Source organism: Pelobates fuscus, chromosome 5, assembly GCF_036172605.1.
Source record: "Pelobates fuscus isolate aPelFus1 chromosome 5, aPelFus1.pri, whole genome shotgun sequence".
Taxonomy (NCBI): Eukaryota; Metazoa; Chordata; class Amphibia; order Anura; family Pelobatidae; genus Pelobates; species Pelobates fuscus.
The window spans coordinates 313929170-313943585 of NC_086321.1; positions in this window are offsets into that span (position 1 = coordinate 313929170).

The following is a 14416-nucleotide window of genomic DNA, read 5'->3' on the forward strand; positions in this document are numbered from 1 at the left end:
TAATGTATAATAAACACAGGTTACTGGCTATGGGGGGATAATGTATAATAAACACAGGTTACTGCCTATGGGGGGATAATGTATAATAAACACAGGTTACTGGTTGTGGGGGGATAATGTATAATAAACACAGGTTACTGGCTATGGGGAGGATAATGTATAATAAACACAGATTACTAGCTATAGGAGGATAATGTATAATAAACACAGGTTACTGGCTATGGGGGGATAATGTATAATAAACACAGGTTACTGGATATGGGGGGATAATGTATAATAAACACAGGTTACTGGCTATGGGGGATGATGTATAATAAACACAGGTTACTGGCTATGGAGGATAATGTATAATAAACACAAAAAAAAATGTATGCAGCTTCAGAATTAATCTAAATTGTATGCTGTCTAGGAGGTGGGAGGGTCTGGGAGGGAGGGTCTGCTGCTGATTGGCTGGAATGTGTCTGCTGACTGTGAGGTACAGGGTCAAAGTTTACTCAATGATGACGAATAGGGGGCGGACCGAACATCGCATATGTTCGCCATCCGTGGCGAACGCGAACACGCTATGTTCGCCAGGAACTATTTGCCGGCGAACCGTTCGGGACATCACTATGTATGATTATAAATTATAAACAAAAAAGCCCTTTTAAATATAGTATCCAACATAAAATATATTTGGGGGGGTGGGTCCGGGCCGCCGAGATGAGCGGTCGCAGGACAGCTCAGCTCCTGCAAACAGGGCCACAAATAGCCTACAAATCGCACTTTTGGGCAGAAATACCGGCAATTTCTTGCGACCCTCGATGTACCCGGGCTGCCCGAGCTGAGGAGAGGCTTGCTCTCGCAGTTCTAGTCCCTCGGACACGCGTGAAGAGCCTGCGGACCCGGTCCTGCTCCCCCCCACTGGACCGGGGGGGTGATCCCGGTCCAAACAAAGCCAAGCCAGACTCCACAGCTCTCTGAGACACCGCTGTCGTGTAGCCGGTGACCCGCACACAAGATGGCGGAGACCATGTGCGTACTACATGCAACCTCGAGCACAGGCCTACCAACTGCCTTCATTTATACCTGCACACGGGGTTATACCACACGGAGGCCCTCACACCCGGAGATACCCCTGGCATCTGGCACCCACCAACTACCACACCTGTGGATGCCACTGTCATGAGGCCCGCTCACTCTTCTTCTGAGCTGGGCGCTCGCAGGGAGGGAACCCCCCCCCCCCCCCCACAGCCTGCCATACACCCAGGGAGAAGCTTGGGACCCGGCGGAACCCTGGGCCCACGGACATGATGATGGGCCCAATGGCAAAAGGCAAGAGCACCTACACAGACCTCAGGCCGAAGACCAGCGCAGCCAACTGCAGATATCGACACTCTGAGGAGCGATGAACCCCTTGACTACTGGGTGTGCAGGATTGACCTGTGGCCTGAGCTATCACAATTTGTGATAGAACTTCTGGCCTGCCCCGCTTCAAGTGTCCTGTCAGAAAGGACCTTCAGTGCAGCAGGAGGTATTGTCACTGAGAAGAGAAGTCGCCTAGGTCAAAAAAGTCTAGATTACCTCACCTTTATTAAGATGAATGAGGGATGGATCCCGAAGGGACTGACACTGGGCGATACATTCGATTAAAAAAGGCCTGATGAGATGAGCTGCCTTGGGCTAAAAATGGTCCACACGCTGCTGTATTTTAGCTCTGAATGAGAAGACGCTTAGCTTAGTCAGGTTGCTACTTTGTTACTTAGAAGCTAGACTTAGGCTGGGATAGAACTTTTGATTTCCACTTTTATTTTGCGAAGTTTTACAGCCTAGTTAGGCATCTACTTTTCTACCAATACCTAGACTTAGGCTGAGCTCGTATTTTGTTTTGTTTTTAAAATACAAGGGGTTGGGAATAAGTGGGCATCTGAGTCCTGGCTGGATGGGAGACATTCCCTGCATCTGAGAGACAAGGGGCAGCTCCTGTGTCTCTGGGGAAAGCTCACAAACTAGCAACTTCATACTATTGTAACTTTGTATCTTTCCCTAATAGCACTACTCTGGGACCTTAGCGTTCTATCAATAAGCACTAACAGATCGTCCCAGCTACTTTGTCTACATTATTTTTGTATAAGCAATCCACTACCTTTGTAATTTGGGGCTGACTACTACTCAGTTAAATCGACCTACTTGGGTATCTTTACATACAGGGGGAAGTTTTCCAATTCTATTATGACTTCATTGTTTTTCCCCCACACTGTATGCCTTTGATCCCGATTTATCTCACCAGTGCAGTCAGCATCCCCACGGTTTACCATATACTCCAGGGAAGGACACCCTGGGGTCTAGGGTATCCCCCCCAGAATATACAGTTGGGCTACATTTTATGCAGACACTCTGACACTATAGGGTTGATCTGTGTTCTGGTGCTTTATACATTTAGGTAGATACTCTTTTACCGTATGCTAGTATGAGCAAATAGCCTCTAGGGGTTGTGGTACAGTACTCTCTACAGTGATCTGTCCAGTACCCCCCCCATCGTCAGTACAGCCATATGGACCAACCCCCACTCCTATACCCCATGAATTTTTTTTAGTCTCTGTACGTTTTTCTATTAAAGATTTATTATTTTCCTTACTCTGTACATCTATTACTCTGCACACCAAGGGAGTGAATACCCTATTGTGGGCACACCCTCAGTCGAGTGTGTTCTGGTAGATGGATTTTGCTTTCCTCTCCGAACACCTCAATTCTTGGGATTTATGCTATTTTCTAATACTTATTGCGTTGGGGTAAGCCCTTTAGTTGTTGCCCATTTAGTCCTTGCCTTGGCTCCAGAGCTGGACCTTTCTAGCTCTATAGCCATCTTCCTTTTCCTAATATAGCTCTGAATGACGTTTGACTTGCGTGACTTATCCGCCACCAACTAGGGTTCAAGCCGCCATGTTTTAGGGCACTTTCTGCCTGTGAAACAAACATCAATTTTTCTGGCCGCTGCTACAGCAGCGGCTGCAACAATACCAAATTTTGCAGGCATGTGTACATGCCTAATTTTTAGGTCCACTGGTGCAGCACTGTGGCTTCAAAAACCAAACCAAAAAAAAATCCTCCAAGATGGCACCAATATACCAGTGGTCTAAGCATCTTCCCACCTTGGCCTAAAAAGGGGAGGTGATTCCACAATTAAAAATCGCTGCCATATACACGTCCACTGATAGGAGACGCAGAAGGTATTAAACTGATATGAACAATACTAAACTCACCACTCCTATCTGGTGGCACATTAGCTTGCCCGCGCAGTGCCCCAAATTTAAAGTAAGAGGACCGACCAAGCATCTTCTTCCATCTCCCTGTTACATAAATCAATGCCATATCCATAGAAATTGTAGAGAATATCCAGGATAGTTTTACAGGGCCAAATCATGTCGCCTGTTGAAAGAGGTGACCTTACTCGGGTCCCAGGTGTGCGGTTCCTAAAATGGCTGCCATATACATGTCCACTGATAGGAGACGCGGAAGGTATTAAACTGATATGAACATTTACTAAACTCACCACTCCGAGTGCTGTTATTTATTAATTTTTTTTGTGGTGAGGCTTTACAGGACAGAGTGCTTCTCCACGGGACATGTTAACTCACGGGCAGCTGGCTCATCAAGGAACCAGAGCAGCTTGAACGAGGTGACCTTGCTCGGGTCCCAGGTGTGCGGTTCCTAAAATGGCTGCCATATACACGTCTACTGATAGGAGACGCGGAAGGTATTAAACTGATATGAACAATACTCCACTCCTATCAGTAGGTCCGTCCCATTGTGATTTATGCCCCCCACCCACCGCGCAGGGATGGGGGCCGGGGGGGAGGAAAGTCGGCCCCCCCATTGTGATTTATGGCCCCCACCAACCGCGCAGGGGTGGGGCCCGAGGGGGGGAGGACAGTAGGACGCCCATTGTGATTTATGGCCCCCACCCACCGCGCAGGGGTTGGGGAGGACAGTAGCTCCCCACAGTGTGTATCATGGGCTTTGAAGACAGGTGTCAATCCATACCTGCCAAGTGACCCTATGTAGGGGGAACAGTCCCTATTCTGCTCTGTGTCAGTGTGTATCATGGTCTCTGTGGACGGGGAACAGTCTCTATTCTGCTCTGTGTCAGTGTGTATCAGGGGCTTTGAGGACAGGTGTCAATCCATACCTGCCAAGTGACCCTATGTAGGGGGAACAGTCCTTATTCTGCTCTGTGTCAGTGTGTATCATGGTCTCTGTGGACGGGGAACAGTCTGTATTCTGCTCTGTGTCAGTGTGTATCATGGTCTCTGTGGACGGGGAACAGTCTCTATTCTGCTCTGTGTCAGTGTGTATCATGGTCTCTGTGGACAGGGAACAGTCTCTATTCTGCTCTGTGTCAGTGTGTATCAGGGGCTTTGAGGACAGGTGTCAATCCATACCTGCCAAGTGACCCTATGTAGGGGGAACAGTCTCTATTCTGCTCTGTGTCAGTGTGTATCATGGTCTCTGTGGACGGGGAACAGTCTCTATTCTGCTCTGTGTCAGTGTGTATCTTGGACTCTATGGACAGGGAACAGTCTCTATTCTGCTCTGTGTCAGTGTGTATCAGGGGCTTTGAGGACAGGTGTCAATCCATACCTGCCAAGTGACCCTATGTAGGGGGAACAGTCCCTATTCTGCTCTGTGTCAGTGTGTATCATGGTCTCTGTGGACGGAGAACAGTCTCTATTCTGCTCTGTCTCAGTGTGTATCATGGTCTCTGTGGACGGGGAACAGTCTCTATTCTGCTCTGTGTCAGTGTGTATCATGGACTCTGTGGACAGGGAACAGTCTCTATTCTGCTCTGTGTCAGTGTGTATCAGGGGCTTTGAGGACAGGTGTCAATCCATACCTGCCAAGTGACCCTATGTAGGGGGAACAGTCTCTATTCTGCTCTGTCTCAGTGTGTATCATGGACTCTGTGGACGGGGAACAGTCTCTATTCTGCTCTGTGTCAGTGTGTATCATGGTCTCTGTGGACAGGGAACAGTCTCTATTCTGCTCTGTGTCAGTGTGTATCAGGGGCTTTGAGGACAGGTGTCAATCCATACCTGCCAAGTGACCCTATGTAGGGGGAACAGTCTCTATTCTGCTCTGTGTCAGTGTGTATCAGGGGTTTTGAGGACAGGTGTCAATCCATATCTGCCAAGTGACCCTATGTAGGAGGAACAGTCCCTATTCTGCTCTGTGTCAGTGTGTATCAGGGGTTTTGAGGACAGGTGTCAATCCATATCTGCCAAGTGACCCTATGTAGGGGGAACAGTCCCTATTATGCTCTGTGTCAGTGTGTATCAGGGGCTTTGAGGACAGGTGTCAATCCATATCTGCCAAGTGACCCTATGTAGGGGGAATAGTCCCTATTCTGCTCTGTGTGAGGAGGAGGAACGGGAAATGAGTAGCTCGGCATCCAACCTTGTGCAAATGGGGTCTTTCATGCTGTCGTGCCTGTTGAGGGACCCTCGTATAAAAAGGCTGAAGGAGAACAACCTGTGCTGGGTGTCCACGCTACTAGACCCCCGGTCTCTATTCTGCTCTGTGTCAGTGTGTATCAGGGGTTTTGAGGACAGGTGTCAATCCATATCTGCCAAGTGACCCTATGTAGGAGGAACATTCCCTATTCTGCTCTGTGTCAGTGTGTATCAGGGGTTTTGAGGACAGGTGTCAATCCATATCTGCCAAGTGACCCTATGTAGGGGGAACAGTCCCTATTCTGCTCTGTGTCAGTGTGTATCAGGGATCATTAGGATAGGTGTCAATCCATATCTGCCAAGTGACCCTATGTAGGGGGAACAGTCCCTATTCTGCTCTGTGTCAGTGTCAGGATCGGGACAGGGATCCAACACGCAGCGTACAAACAGTAGCCAGATACGTATACCGGACCTTAGAATGGCCGGACTAACGTAAGTAGTACTGAGAGAATAGTCAAAGACAAGCCGAGGTCGAGGGTAACAGAAGGCAGGAGAGCGAGAGACAAGCCGAATCAAGGATACAGAGGTAAGCAGAGTAGAATAAGCAAGCCGGGTCAAAACCAAAGGGGATAAGCAGAACACAAGCACTGAGTGACTAGAACAAGCTAGAACCACGACAGGGCAATGAGCTGACGAGAGAAGCTCCGTTAAATACCCTGTTCCGAAAAGTAACCACGCCTCTGAGGCGTCCTGATTGGTCCTGCAGCATTTGACTGACAGGTCGTTCCGGTGGTGTCCTGACGTACTTCCGGACGTGATGCTGTAAAAGGAAGTCACTCCCTCGCGGCCGGCTTTGCACGACCGGATAGACCGCGAGGAAGGAAGCCATCAGGCCGTCCGGATGAAGGAACTGCTAAGTCTCTACCTCTTTCGGAGGTAGAGACCACAGGTACCCTGACAGTACCCCCCCTCTCAGATATGCCCACCGGGCGGAAGACACCAGGGCGAGAAGGGAAGCGAGAGTGGAACGCCCTGCGGAGACGGGGAGCATGCACCTCCTCCTGAGGTACCCAACTTCTCTCCTCAGGACCATAACCCTTCCAATCGACCAGATACTGCAGTCTCCCTCGGGAGACTCGAGAATCAACGATGGAATTGACCTCATACTCCTCCTGACCCTCCACTTGCACAGAGCGAGGAGGGGCGATCGCGGAGGAGAACCTGTTACATATTAGTGGTTTTAGCAAGGAAACATGAAATGAATTCGGAATGCGCAAGGCATTAGGCAACGCTAAACGATACGCAACTGGGTTAATTTGAGATAGTACCCTGTAAGGTCCAATATATCGAGGAGCAAACTTCATGGACGGCACCTTTAACCGAATGTTTCTAGTACTTAACCATACTCTATCGCCTGGAACAAACACCGGTGCTGCCCTTCTACGTTTGTCAGCGTGTTTTTTAACCAGCATGGAATTGTGCAGAAGGATTTGTCGAGTCTGATCCCACAACTTCCTTAAATTGGCAACATGAATATCCACCGACGGTACCCCTTGAGAAGAGGACTCCGAAGGAAGGATGGAAGGATGGAAGCCATAATTCAAGAAAAAAGGGCTAGACTGCGTAGAATCACAAATGAGATTGTTATGTGCAAACTCCGCCCAAGGAATCAAACCGACCCAATCGTCCTGGTGTTCAGAAACGAAACAACGTAAATATTGTTCAACTTTTTGGTTAGTACGTTCAGCAGCTCCATTGGACTGAGGATGATAGGCAGAGGAGAAATTCAATTTGATGCCTAGTTGGGAGCAGAAAGATTTCCAAAAACGGGAAACAAATTGGGAGCCTCTATCAGAGACAATTTGGGAAGGTATCCCATGCAAACGGAAAATCTCCCTAGCGAATATCTCCGCTAATTCAGGCGAAGATGGGAGTTTAGGTAAGGGAATGAAGTGAGCCATCTTAGTAAATCTGTCCACCACAGTGAGGATAACAGTCTGCTTTTTAGAGATAGGCAAATCAACAATGAAGTCCATAGCCAAACAGGACCATGGCTTTTCAGGGACCTCTAAAGGATGCAGAAATCCGCATGGAAGCGAATGAGGTTGCTTAGTCTTGGTACAAACCTCACATGCCCCTATGAATTCTTTAATATCCTTACGTAAGTCAGGCCACCAAAAATCTTTAGAGACCAGAGCATATGTTTTGCGGATGCCCGGATGCCCCGCCACTTTGCTGTTATGGAGACAGCGTAGCACCTCCAGTTGGAGAGTGGCAGGAACGAAGTGTCGATCCCCAGGAGTCTGTTTGGGTGCCAAATGCTGAGATTTTATGATCTCGGAAAGCAATGGAGAGTGAATCCTAAGATTCGTGTTTGCGATGATATTTCCCTTGGGAACTATGGAGGACAGGACTGGTTCAGTTATAGTGGATGGTTCATATTGACGAGACAAAGCATCGGCTTTAGAGTTCTTAGAACCAGGTCTATAAGTAAGTACATAATTAAAGTGAGTGAGGAACAAGGACCAGCGAGCCTGTCTGGCGGATAAGCGCTTAGCCTCCCCAATATAAGACAAGTTCTTATGATCCGTTAATATAGTAACAGGGTGTAATGTCCCTTCCAGTAAATGTCTCCACTCCTTTAAAGCCTTAATGACCGCTAATAGTTCCCTCTCCCCGATGTCAAATCTGCTCTCAGACCCAGATAATTTCTTAGAGAAGAAACCACAAGGGTGTAACGGTTTATCCACCCCTAACCTTTGAGATAGAACAGCCCCAACTCCTGTCTCAGAGGCATCGACCTCGAGCAAGAAAGGCAGAGTCGTATCAGGATGAACTAGAATGGGAGCCGAGGCAAAAAGTTCCTTGAGAGTTTTGAAAGCAACAAGAGCCTCCATAGACCAGACCTTAGTATCAGCCCCTTGTTTGGTCATATTGGTAATAGGTGCAATGATAGAGGAGTATCCCTTAATGAAGCGCCTATAGTAGTTGGAAAAACCAATAAACCTCTGGATAGCCTTGAGTCCTTTGGGCAAAGGCCAGTCTAAAATAGATTGGAGTTTTCCAGGGTCCATTTTAAAACCTTCCCCAGAAATCACGTACCCAAGAAAGTCTGTCTGAGACTGATCAAAACTGCATTTCTCCAATTTGCAGTATAGACCATGTTGCAGAAGTTTGTGTAATACCTTTCTGACCTGTATATGGTGAGTCTCAATCTCCTTAGAGTGTATTAGTATGTCGTCCAGGTAAACAATAACACAATCATGTTGAAACTCCCTAAGTACCTCATTAATCAAATCTTGAAATACTGCAGGAGCATTGCAAAGTCCAAATGGCATAACCGTGTATTCGTAGTGGCCATACCGGGTATTGAATGCCGTCATCCACTCGTGACCATGCTGGATTCTCACCAAATTGTATGCCCCTCTAAGATCTAACTTGGTGAAGATCTTGGAGCCCTTAAGACGATCAAATAACTCGGTAATCAGTGGGATAGGATAGGCATTTCTGACAGTTATTTTATTCAAGCCTCGGTAATCGATACAAGGTCTCAGCGTACCATCCTTTTTCTTAATGAAAAAGAACCCAGCCCCGGCCGGAGAAGAAGACCTCCTAATGAATCCTTTTTCTAAATTCTCCCGAATATACTCCTCCAGAACCGAGTTTTCCTGAACAGACAAAGGATATACATGGCCCCTCGGAGGCATCGTCCCTGGTAAAAGCTTAATCTTACAATCAAATGACCTGTGTGGCGGCAAAGAATCGGCATTCTTCTTGTCAAATACTGCCTTTAAGTCTAGGTAAAGGTCTGGTATTTGTCTTTCTGTGGACTGAGTAGGATTCTCCGGTATGTTAATATTAGCTAAGGGAGAAACCTTGCTTAAACACCTATCCTGGCAGCCCTGGCCCCACGAGAGTATCTCCCCTAACTCCCAATCAATAATAGGGTTATGTTTCTTCAACCATGAGTACCCTAGAACTATGGGAACGGAAGGGGACGAAATGAGCATAAGAGATAAATTCTCCACGTGTAGGATACCAACATTTAAATCAATGGGTATGGTTTCACGAAAGATAACAGGGTCTAGTAGTGGTCTACCATCTATGGCCTCAACGGCCAAGGGTGTCTCCCTTAGCTGGGTTGGGATGTTGTTTTTACTCGCAAAGGCCTGGTCGATAAAATTCTCCGCAGCACCGGAATCTATCAATGCCATAGCCCTTACTACTTCCCTCTCCCAAGTCAAGGAAACTGGTAGCAGAAGCCTGTGATCTTTATAATTAGGAGTAGAGGACAAAATCGAAACACCCAAGGCCTGTCCTCTAGAGAGACTTAGGTGCGAGCGTTTCCCGGACGGTTAGAACAGTTCGAGAGTAAATGACCTTTGGCTCCACAATACATACACAAACCCTCTCTTCTTCTGTACTGTCTTTCCTCCTCAGAGAGGCGGGTATACCCTATCTGCATAGGTTCAGGAAGCAAAGATACCGTGGAGTCAGGACTTGGAAAAGAGGGAGCTAACCTAAAAGAAGGTCTCCGATTCCTCTCTCGAGTGTTCTGTCTCTCTCTTAAACGTTCATCTATACGAGAGATGAACAAAATTAAATCTTCTAAATTCTCAGGGAGTTCTCTAGTAGCAACCTCATCAAGGATTACATCAGATAGGCCATTCAAAAATACATCCATATACGCCGGCTCGTTCCACTTGACTTCTGACGCCAGAGACCTGAACTCTAGTGCATAATCCACAAGTGTTCGGTTCTCCTGTCTCAGGCACAACAGTAATCTGGCTGCATTAACCTTTCTACCTGGAGGGTCAAATGTTCTTCTAAAAGCAGCTACAAATGCGTTATAGTTATATACTAATGGGTTATCGTTCTCCCATAGTGGATTGGCCCATCTCAGAGCCTTCTCAATAAGTAGGGTGATAATAAATCCTACCTTTGCCCTATCTGTAGGATAGGAGCGAGGTTGCAATTCAAAGTGGATACTAATTTGGTTTAAAAACCCACGACACTTCTCAGGCGCCCCACCATAGCGTACTGGGGGGGTAATGCGAGAAGAAGCACCCACTGTGGCTACCTCTAAACCTGAACTGACAGGAGAAATAGGGGTATTACGTATCTCCTCTGGTAGGTTATTGGCACGAGATAATAGTGCCTGTAGCACAAGTGCCATCTGATCCATTCTGTGATCCATGGCTTCAAACCTAGGATCAGGAGAAGCAAGCTGACTGTTTGTACTTGCAGGATCCATTGGCCCTGTCGTAATGTCAGGATCGGGACAGGGATCCAACACGCAGCGTACAAACAGTAGCCAGATACATATACCGGACCTTAGAATGGCCGGACTAACGTAAGTAGTACTGAGAGAATAGTCAAAGACAAGCCGAGGTCGAGGGTAACAGAAGGCAGGAGAGCGAGAGACAAGCCGAATCAAGGATACAGAGGTAAGCAGAGTAGAATAAGCAAGCCGGGTCAAAACCAAAGGGGATAAGCAGAACACAAGCACTGAGTGACTAGAACAAGCTAGAACCACGACAGGGCAATGAGCTGACGAGAGAAGCTCCGTTAAATACCCTGTTCCGAAAAGTAACCATGCCTCTGAGGCGTCCTGATTGGTCCTGCAGCATTTGACTGACAGGTCGTTCCGGTGGTGTCCTGACGTACTTCCGGACGTGATGCTGTAAAAGGCAGTCACTCCCTCGCGGCCGGCTTTGCACGACCGGATAGACCGCGAGGAAGGAAGCCATCAGGCCGTCCGGATGAAGGAACTGCTAAGTCTCTACCTCTTTCGGAGGTAGAGACCACAGGTACCCTGACAGTCAGTGTGTATCAGGGATTTGACTATCTTTATTCAGATTCAAAAATTACAATTCCAGGAAAAATTTAACAAACATTTACAAGAACATGTTATGCACATCATAGAAACAACGTGAACCTCTTTAAAGCCACAAACTTAAGACAAAAAATACGTACACACAATGTGTAAGGGTTTGAAAGAATATTCTGAATCCTTACATGTTTACTTTATCGTTTGTTTGATTTTTGTGAACCATATATAAACTACAAGCAGCGTGAAAACTATAAAAACTCAAGAGGCCATGCTGATCAATTTAAATAGTATGCTTTACACAGCGTATAAGGGTGATGTCACAGCACAACGGGAATCTAACAGGGGAAGAGGTGAAAGTCATCCTCCCACGACCCCGCCATATCTGCCAAGTGACCCTATGTAGGGGTAACAGTCTCTATTCTGCTCTGTGTCAGTGTGTATCATGGTCTCTGAGGAGGGGGAACAATCTCTATTCTGCTCTGTGTCAGTGTGTATCAGGGGCTTTGAGGACAGGTGTCAATGTTAGGTGATTTCTGCCCTTTATGGATTAAAAGCAGACTCTGCATCAACTGTGTAATTTTCCATGGGAGTTTTGCCATGGATCCCCCTCCGGCATGCCACAGTCCAGGTGTTAGTCCCCTTGAAACAACTTTTCCATCACTTTTGTGGCCAGAAAGAGTCCCTGTTGGTTTTAAAATTCGCCTGCCCATTGAAGTCAATGGCGGTTCGCACGGTTCGCCGGTTCGCGAACATTTGCGGGCGTTCGCGTTCGCCGTTCGCGAACCGAAAATTTCGGGTTTGCGACAACACTAGCATTAATATATCGGAAATGTAAATCACTGTTAATGCTGTATTAACCCTATATTGTTTACCACTCGTACATTTCCCTTTCTTTATTCTGTACCCACCTCGCATGCCTTAATAAAAGAAAGATTCACAAAAAAAATATATAACATTTATTGTATTAATTCTACTTTTCCCTTTTCTACTATTTATTGAAACACTAATGTGACTATAAAAAAAAATACATATAATATTTAACATTTTCATTGTGATGTCGATTGTTTTCTTTGCATTTTTCTTTGTGGCTGCGGAGTTGATGGTACTCTTGTTGGTGGACATTCCGGATTTTGTGGAGTTAGAGTATGTACTATTTCTAATTCTTCCTCTAGTGAGGTAATAAGGTAATTTTGGCCATTGTTGCAGAAAATAATTGTTTACTGGCAATCCCCAAAGATAGCAGATGTTACACTTGCTTTGTTCAGAGGTAAATTGCTGATATTCCTTGCGTTGTTAAATGGTATGGGATGAAAAGTCCTGAAAAACTTTGATGCAATGAAATAGGTAATGTAGTGTTTTGCAAATTAATCCTTTCATGTGGTAAAAGTGAATTTGTGCCATAATGTCATTAGGGACATCTTTTGGAATTGTGTCAGGTTGTGGGAGTCTGTTTATTCTGTCTATAGTTAATTCAGAGTCAGACAGATTTGGTTTCACTGATTTTATGATACCTTTTAGATAGTCTTCTAACTTATTCGGTTGTATAGTATAAGGAATCCTGTATATTCTAATGTTATTTCTATGAGTCCTGTCCTCTATGTTTGCCAATGTCTCGCTTGTGCTTTTTAGTTTATTTTTAGCCACACATAGTTACAGGAAGACAATCCCCCTCACACACAGCAGCAGGCAGCCAGTCACACACACAGTTACAGACAGACATACATACAGACAGGTACCTTTCTCCATTATGGTCTGGAGGGGGAAGAAGTGGAGGCCGTGCACTCCCTTCCTAGCTGTTGGGGAAACAGGGACTCCCTCCTGCCTCCCTCTCAGTGTGCAACGTTAAAAAAAGGGGAAAAAATGCTTTTTCAGTGGGTATTTGGCTAACAATGTTAAAGAGTCTCATTGGTGTTTGGGACACTGACAAAAGGAAATAACACAACACTCAGTGTTATAATCGTGACCACTTAGGAAAGTTAAAGTAACCAAAAGATTGCTCTGATCATTTGCCCATTCTCTAACTTTCCTATCCCTAAGCTAAACCTAAACACTAACCCTTAGGTCATAGACCTAAAGCTGTGAACTATACTGATAAATGTGACTGGTCTTCCAGAAAGGAACTTGACACAAACGTAACAAATTAAACGTTACTTAACTAGGATAACACAAAAGCTGTAAGCTAATTACAAAGACCAGAGATAATTTTTAGAATAGACATTGGATGGCGCTGTGATATATGTTTCTGCATATTGTTTTTAATACCCTCTCTTTAATAGACCTAAATCTGTGAACTATACTGATAAATGTGACTGGTCTTCCAGAAAGGAACTTGACACAAACGTAACAAATTAAATGTTACTTAACTAGGATAACACAAAAGCTGCAAGCTAATTACAAAGACCAGAGATAATTTTTAGAATAGACATTGGATGGCGCTGTGATATATGTTTCTGCATATTGTTTTTAATACCCTCTTTAAGGCCTCAGGAGGTGGTTTCCATAGTGTCAGGGTGTCATGTGGGAACAGCACTTGTTTGCTGCTGTGTGAATGCGAGGCCAATCATTAAGAAATGAATCTGACGCATCTGTTCCACATGGTCTTGTTAAGTGAAATATATCTATCTCCGTTATCTCTAAGTATTAAAGAAACACTACAAGGTATCAAAAGTAGGAAATGCATTAAAAGCATTTACCCCTTGGGTGTTACATCATCTTGAGAAGTTTGTGCACCAGGAAATTCAGATTACTCGTGGGGCACTGCCAGACATAGCACATAGGATAGCACATATTCCTCATGCTGCCATGGCAAATTCATTATATATTCGAAGGAAAATAAAATAGAGTAAGACATTTGGAGTAGAAAGAATGCAAAGGTAGGACCCTAGAAGGTGCCGCTCTGTAATACTAGATATCATATGTATGCAATCGTGAAGAAGATTCCCCATGGGCCACAGCACCGTGGCAACTGTGTGAAAGTTGCTTGTAATTTAAGCTATCTAGTAAGGCTGCTGACAATAATGAGGGAAATGAAAAACATCAAGTGGAGCCAAATACGTTTTGTGTGAGCACTGACTAAGGTCATTGTGAGTTAGGACAGAGATGAGGTAGATGATGTATTTATGACAATGAGTTGGGTATGCCATACAAGGTGAAT